Source organism: Mustela putorius, unplaced genomic scaffold (genome assembly GCF_011764305.1).
Source record: "Mustela putorius furo isolate JIRA1106 unplaced genomic scaffold, ASM1176430v1.1 tig00003902_pilon_pilon_pilon, whole genome shotgun sequence".
Classification (NCBI taxonomy): Eukaryota; Metazoa; Chordata; class Mammalia; order Carnivora; family Mustelidae; genus Mustela; species Mustela putorius.
In genome coordinates, this window is record NW_025422050.1 from 64,884 (window position 1) to 73,165 (window position 8,282).

Below are 8,282 nucleotides of genomic sequence, written 5' to 3' on the forward strand. Positions count from 1 at the left end.
GAAAGCTCACAGGACAGCAAGCTACCTCGTGGCCTATAAATGTGAATAAAAGAAAAGATAAATAAGAAATCTGGAAGAAAGCCAGACCAAGACACACACGCACACACGCACACGCACACGCACACGCATACGCACACACCAAGAACACCAAGAACGAAACCCATAGAGGAACAAGAGGCAAATTACAGTGAAGTCGTGTGAGTGACCATGCAAGCAAAAGAGAATTAGGGGACATATTTCGTGTGCCAAAGGAAAAAATAATTCACCAACCTAGCATCCTTATATACCTGGTTAAAACTATTTGGTAAAGAAGCGTCCATAAAGACTTCTTCTCTCAGACAAAGAAAAATGAAGGGAACTGTCACCATTAGACCTATCCTGCAAAAAATGGAAAGATTTTACTCAGGAAGAAGAGAAATGATGAAGGTCAGAAATTTGGATTTACATAAGAAAGGGAGTGCCTCAGGGAAGAAACACATGAAGGTAAACAAAGTTAATTTTCCTTAATAGGTCGAAAAGTAACCTGTTAATTTATGTTATTTTTTTAAAATTTACTTATTTGAGAGAGAAGAGAGAGAGAGAGGGAGAGACAGAGTTCGTGAGAGAGAGCAGGAACAGTGAGGAGAGGGAGAAGCAGACTCCCCACTGAGCAGGGAGTCAGATGCAAGGAGATGCGATGCAATGTGGGACTGGACCCCAGGACTCCGGGATCATGACCTGAGCCAAAGGCAGATGCTTAACCAAGTGAGCCACCCAGGCACCCAAAAGTAACTTGTTTAAATAATAAAATTTATCTTATTCTTGATAAATGCCAAATAAATGTTTCAATAATGAGAGTCACAACGTAGCCAGTGAGTATAGCACAGGAGTAAGTGAAAAGAATGGCAGTCATGGAAAAATGGGCAGAAACAGTGTAAGTTACCTGCTCGGTTTGTCAAGAGTGTCATTTGAAGGTGCCCTTACATTAGTTTGAAGTGAAATGCACCCTCCAAGGAAATATCTAAAATGTTTTTAAGCACCTATAATTGGTACACTAAGAAGTGAACGAAAAAACTGCCTTTATGTAAAATGCTCAATTAAAACCAGAGAAAGCAGGAAAGTAAGCCTCTTGTAATGAATAGAAAATAGCTACACGCATGGTTGATATCAGTGCAAGTATTTCAGAATCCACTTTAAATGGGAATGGTCTCTAAATAGCAATCAAAAGTCGCAGTGAATTTTACAACTGCAGCAGTATGTATTGTCCGCAAGCCCCTACTTTCAGTACAGTGATTCCGATAGGCTTAAGTAAAGGGATGGAGAAAGACAGACCGTGCTAACAGTAAGCTAAAGAACTTCGGAGTGTTGATAAAAATTTTAAACCGTCAGGGGCATAAAACTCACAGAAATCGACAGAACTGTCACAGCCACAGGAAGCCTAAGAAGATACTAAGAGTACTAAAGATGAGGTTGTACCCTGCATGGGATCTTGGAGCACAAAAACAACATTAGAGAAAAGCTGAGAGAGTCCGAATAAAGTATAGTCTTCGGTTAATGATAGCATCTCAATATCAGTTTGTTACAATGTGCCACATTACCATAAAATGATAATAATAGAGGAGATGTGATTGTGGGGGTATATGAGAACTGTCTTACTCTCTTCCTGGTAATTCTGTAAGCCTCAAACTGTTTCAAAATGTAAGCTTTACTTTCAAAAACCACATTGCTACTATGTTGCAGGAGTTGCAGTTATCTCCAGGCTGGCCGGATAGTCAGTTGTTTTTTTTTGTTTTTTGTTTTTTTGTTTTTTTAAGTATATTCAACCCTACTCCTGCAACAAGGCTGTGGGCCAGCAGCATCCGAACAGCTGACATGTGGATGGATGAATTTAAAGAGCTCTACGACCATCACAGCCCCCTGCCCCTGTGGAGCCCTTTGGGGATGTAACAGAGAGGAGGCAGCTCCATGCAAAACTCCGGTGGAAGGGTTTCAGGTGTTCTTGGAGAACATGTACCCAGAATCGCACGGGCCTGACCACAAGCCTACCTCCTTTGGGATGTTCTGGAACAAACGACTGAAAAGGTTACTGCTTTGACTCTTACCCTCCCAGTGAAAACCAAATCATGGGACACGGGGTTCTTTTGTACCTGTCATGGAATGCGTCAGCAGCAGTTTTTCAAGTACATGTCCCAGAATGAAGTACGCTGTTGCACCCACCAGCCACAGCCTGCATAGCTGTGGACGCAGGAACAGGTGTTCTCAACCTGCATGTCTGCGAGGAAACTGCCACAGAGAATCAGAAGCTCATCTTGCGGGGGATGGCTCTTTATTTCACGTACACTCCAATAAATGCATTCAGGCTGAGAGGAAGGTATCACCCTTACGGGACTGCATGGATAGGCAACATCAGAAAGGGCTTTTCAAGGGACACATGAAATAAAGTGTCACTGAACCAAGGCCCCCATGGAAGGAGCGGGAAGGCCCCCGGACTCTGTGCCCAACAGAAATGTAGCTGAGTATAGTGACAGACCCACCCGAAGCCTGGCTGCTCCTCTTTTATAAGGAAGTCATTTTGCAGTCTGTGAAAGTGATGTTGGATTTAATAAGCTTCATACTGATTTTGAAAACTTCAAAATTGCTCCCAAGTACCCTATTTTCAAAGGGTAGTGATAAAGTATTAACTCTTGGTATTCAGAGAATTAACCTTTCCGTATTTTTCTTTTTCTATTTTTTTTTTTAAGATTTCATTCATGTACTTAAGAGAGAGAGAGAGAGCAAGGCATAAAAGAGCAGGAACAGATGGCAGAGGGGAAGAGAGAGAGAGAAGCAGACTCCCCACTGAGCAGGGAGCCTGACACAGGACTCAACCCCAGGATCCCGATATCATGACCTTAACCAAAGGCAGACACTTAACTGACTGAACCACCCAGGTGCTCCAGTACTTTTCTGTCAAGACAAAAAAAAGTCAGTCTGGTCCAGTGTCATCCAAAGCCATTGTTTTCTTGTTGATGCTGTGTTTCAATGCTGTCTACGTGGTGTTTTAAAGTCCTCTGCTGTTATTGTTGACTTATCAATTATTTCTTTTGTGTTTGTCATTAATCGTTTTACGTATTTGGGTGCTCCCATGTTGGGTGCATGAATATTTACGGTTGTTAGGTCTCCTTGTTGCTTTGTCTCCTTTATTTTGATAAGGTAAACTTCTTCATCTCTTGTTAGCATCTTTGGTTTAAAATCTAGTTTGTCTGATGTAAGTATGGCTACTCCCGCTTTCTTTTGTTGTCCGTTAATGTGATAGATGGTTCTCTATGCCCCCACTTTCTTTTTCGTGGGGGGACTTGTAATGTACACTGATGAATTAATATTCATATAAATAGTGATAAGATTACCATTATTAAATTAGTTAACACATCCTAACCAATTTCAAGTGTACAATACACTGTTATTAAGTATAGATTCCCAGAACTTATTCATCTTATAACTGAACATTTGTGACCTTGGGCAATATTTTTTAGTTAAGAAAAAAGAACTGACGATTCTAGATTTTATATCTCAAATACCGTCCTTCATGTATCAAAGGGAATAAGGGCATACTCAAAAGAAGGAAATGGACAATAATTTTTCATTTGCAGATATACCCTCATACAATGTCTTGATGTTCTCTTACCTACACTCATCCCCTACGAAAAGAGCTAAAGAATAACTGCAGAATGCTTGGTGCTTCAGAAAATAAAAAGCAAATGTGTTGGATAAAAAGAGGGGTAAATAAAAGCTTTCCTTTTTTTGCAGGAGCTTGTTAAATCATGTGTGATGGATGAAGCAAAAATTAGAACATCTGTTTTGATGCTCAGAGCATGTAAGGGAAATATTTGAGACCAATATTTAGAATATTTAGAATTTCCAAGTTAGAAGGGTGAGTGGACCTAAATGGAAGTGTAACTTTATGCAATGTTATAAAACATCAGTGCCTATAGACAGTGGTTACACATGTACAATACTTAGAGCAACCACTAAAAAAAGATACAAACTGGTATACTCAAAAACATTCTGAAGGAATCAAAATGGATCTCTCAAACATTCTGGTAGCCCAAGGAGAGCAAAAAATGAAACTTAAGGAGAAAAAGAACAACAAAATTCAAATATTGGAATGTTAGAATGAAGGCATTATGTATGGATATTTACTTTAACTATCAACTGTCTAGTACACCAGTGAAAGAGATGGGCAGCACTGATGTAAGAAAAATACCCCCGGACGCCTGTGTGGCTCAGTCAGTTAAGCGTCTGCCTTCAGCTCAGGTCACAATCCCAGGGTCCTGGTATCAAGTGCAGCGTTGGGTTCCTTGCTCAAGGGGGAGCCTGCTTCTTGTGCGCATGCTCTCTCTGACAAATAAATTTAAAAAAATCTTAGTAAAAAAGAAAGAAAAGTGAACCAAACATATTCAGTCTACAGGAAATGCATTTCAAACACAACTACACAGGTAGGTTAAAGGTAAGTTGATGGACAAATATGTCATGCTAATGCTAATTATTTAACAGGAGCAGCTCTATCAGTATTAGAGAATGTATTCTTCAAAGCCATAATTACTACACTCAGGAATTGAGTGTAGCAAGAAATTGTAACAAGCCTAAACATGTACGTAGTCAGATGCAAACCACTAAATACATGAAACAAAAACCTGATAGGGCTGAATGGAGTGATAGACAACTCCACAATTATAGTTGGGAACTTCAACACTCTACTGTCAGGGATCGATAACACTTTTTTTCTCATTGGATTACAAAGCAAACTCAACTGCATGCTGTATTCCCAAAACAGATCTATATCAAATGATTTGTAAATGTTGAAGGGTCAACATGTAAAAGGACAAACTGTACCAAGCACTGTCATTTATATTACTGTACAAGATATTCACTGCCACACTCTGAAGTGACTTTCCTTAGTGAAAGTGTTCTACATCCCTGATGAACTCATGCATGTCCACATGATTTAGCCTGGTCTATGGCACATCTAATCCATAGAGAATGTCTTTTTGTTTGCATGTGGGATGATATATTTATTTATTATTTATTTTTTAACAGACAGTGTTTTATTATTTTCAGGGGTACAGTACAGTGATTGAAGAATTCCATACATCACCTGATGCTCATCAGGACAAGTGCACTCCTTAATCCCCATCATGTATTTAACCCATCCCCCACCCCCCTCCTCTCTGGTAATGATTGGTTTGTTCTCTATAATTAAGAGATTGGGGCACCTGTGTGGCTCAGTCAGTTAAGTGTCTGCCTCTTGATTTTGGCTCAGGTCATGATCTCAGGGTCGTGAGATCCAGCCCTGTGTCAGGCTCCACTCTGAGTATGGAGCCTGCTTAAGATTCTTTCCAAAATTTGGATGGAACCAGAAAAAGACCCCAACTTGCCAAGGAAATATTGAAAAAGAAAAACAAAGCTGGAGGCATCACATTGCCTGATTTCAAGCTATATTACAAAGCTGTGATCACCAAGACAGCATGGTGCTGGCACAAAAACAGACACATGGACCAGTGAAACAGAATAGAGAGCCCAGGTATGGACCCTCAATTCTATGGTCAACTAATCTTTGACAAAGCAGGAAGAAATATCCAGTGGAAAAACAAGTTTCTTCAATAAATGGTGTTGGGAAAATTGGACAGCTATATACAGAAGAATGAAACTCAACCATTCTCTTATACCATACACAAAGATAAACTCGAAATGGATGAAAGACCTCAATGTGAGAGAGGATTTCATCAAAATCCTAGAGGAGAACATAGGCAGTAACCTCTTCCACATCAGCCACAGCAATTTCTGTCAAGACACATCTCCAAAGGCAAGCAAAACAAAAGCAAAAATGAATTTTGGGGACTTCATCAAGACCAAAAGCTTCTGCACAGTCAAAGGGAACAGTCAACAAAACAAAGAGACAACCCATGGAATGGAAGAAGATATTTGCAAATGCCACTACAAACAAAAAGCTGATACCCAAGATCTCTGAAGAACTCCTCAAAACTCAACACCCAAAAAAACAGATAATCAAGTCACAAAATGGACAGAAGACATGAACAGATACTTCCCCAAAGAAGACATACAAATGGCTAACGGACACATGAAAAAATGTTCATCATCTTTAGCCATCAGGGAAATTTAAATCAAAAACCACATTGAGATACCACCTTACACCAGTTAGAATGGCAAAGATTGACAAGGGAAGAAACAAGAAATATTGGAGAAGATATGGAGAAAGGGGAACCTCTATGCATTTTCAAAATGCCCAGATCACACATAATAAGAGAAATGTGTATTTTAATTACAGTATGATACCATCTATTTTCTACCATATTGCCAAATATACGATCATTTGAAACACACCTTTTCGTGAGGCTGTCGGAAAAGGGAAATGTGACTGGGTTGTTAGTATCCATCTAAATTGATATAGCTTGTAGAGAAGGCAATTAAGTAATATCTGTCAAAATTATGTGTTCATTTACCCTTTGATCCAGAAGTCTTACTTCAATGAATTTATGTATTGGATTCATTTGGGTGTGCGTGGAAAGAAGTTATATATAAGCTTATTCAATGCAGCATTGTCTGTAATAACATTAGAATGATTGGTAAATCGGTGCCAATCAGTAGCAGACTTGCTAAAAAAAAAAAGAGAGAGAGAGAATACATCCATGTATAAGGACACCATGCAGCTATTTTTTTTTTAAGTAGAATGTTATTTAGCTGAAGAGCTAAGTGTACCATCTGAAACTGTATTGCATGAATCCAGTCCTGGTTCTTCCTACTTTCAGTCATATTAACACTGGGCAAATTACTTAAATTCTATGTGCTTTAGTTTCCTCAACAAGAAATGAGGACATGTACTTCACTTGGTATGATGACGGTTAAATTAATAAAGCACTCTCTAATTTTTGTCTTTATTAGGATCACACAGAAATATCTCCAAGATACAATAAAAATGAAAAAAAAAATTGCAGGTCCCAAAAGCTGTTTGGTATTGAACCATTTGTGTAAAAAGGGGACTGGTTAAAATACATGTAAATGTTTATATATACACATATATACACATATGTAACTCTGCAAGGAAGGATATATAAGAATCTGGTGGAAAAGAGTGTTTGTCTTTGGGGAAGGGAAGTGGATGTTTCCACAGTTGAGGTGAGAGGCATACTGTTAACTGACTGTTTTGAAACTTTTGAATTTTATACTATGAAAGTATGTATCACATAGTCAATTATTTCTTTTTGTTAAAGGCAAGAACAGAAAATAAAAAGCAATAACACACACTTAGCGACTATGCAATCTGAATCTGTGAACTTCTCTACCACAGAGGTACAGCTCTATAATGTGTCAACTGAAAACATACAGTTTCTCATTGAAAACTCAGGGAAAAGTTTTTCTCCCCTGTTATTGTTAACTTATCAATTATTTCTTTGTGTTTGTCATTAATTGTTTTACATATTTGGGTGCTCCCATGTTGGGTGTATGAATATTTACAGTTGTTAGGTCTCCTTGTTGTTTTGTCTCCTTTATTTTGATAAGGTAACCTTCTTCATCTCTTGTTAGCATCTTTGGTTTAAAATCTAGTTTGTCTGATATAAGTATGGCTACTCCCGCTTTCTTTTGTTGTCCGTTAATGTGATAGATGGTTCTCTATGCCCCCACTATTTAAAAAATGATTTTATTTATTTATTTGAAACAGAGAGAACGAGGGAGATTAGGCCGGAGGAGCAGACTTCCCACCAAACAAAGGCCAGGATGTGAGGTCATGACCTAAGCCAAAGGTAGACATATACCTGACTGAGCCCCCCATGTGCCTTGGCCATCCCCTCACTTTCAATCTGCATTTGTCTAAAGACAAACCTGAAATTTGCCTAAAGGTCTGAAAGGAGTCTCTCATAGGGAGCATACAAGTGGGTCTTTTTTTTGTTTGTTTAAATCAGTATGATACCCTATATCTTTTTTTTTAAGGTTTTATTTATTTATTTGACAGAGAGAGATCACAAGCAGATGGAGAGGCAGGCAGAGAGGGAGATAGAGGGAAGCAGGCTCCCCGCTGAGCAGAGAGCCTGATGCAGGACTCGATTCCAGGACCCCGAGATCATGACCCGAGCCAAAGGCAGCGGCTTAATCCACTGAGCCACCTAGGCGCCCTATACCCTATATCTTTTGATTGGAGCGTTTCATCCATTTGATTTCAAAGTTATTATTGATAGATATGTATTTAGTGCCATTTTATTATTGTTTTGTCATTGTTTCCCAAGATTTCTCTGATCCTTTCTTGTCTT

At 38.9% G+C, this 8,282-nt stretch overlaps 1 pseudogene; it reads left to right on the forward strand.

The window, feature by feature from the left end:
- The first annotated feature begins 890 nt into the window (after window positions 1-890).
- Window positions 891-2,419, forward strand: LOC123388585 (annotated as a pseudogene).
- Window positions 2,420-8,282: the final 5,863 nt, after the last annotated feature.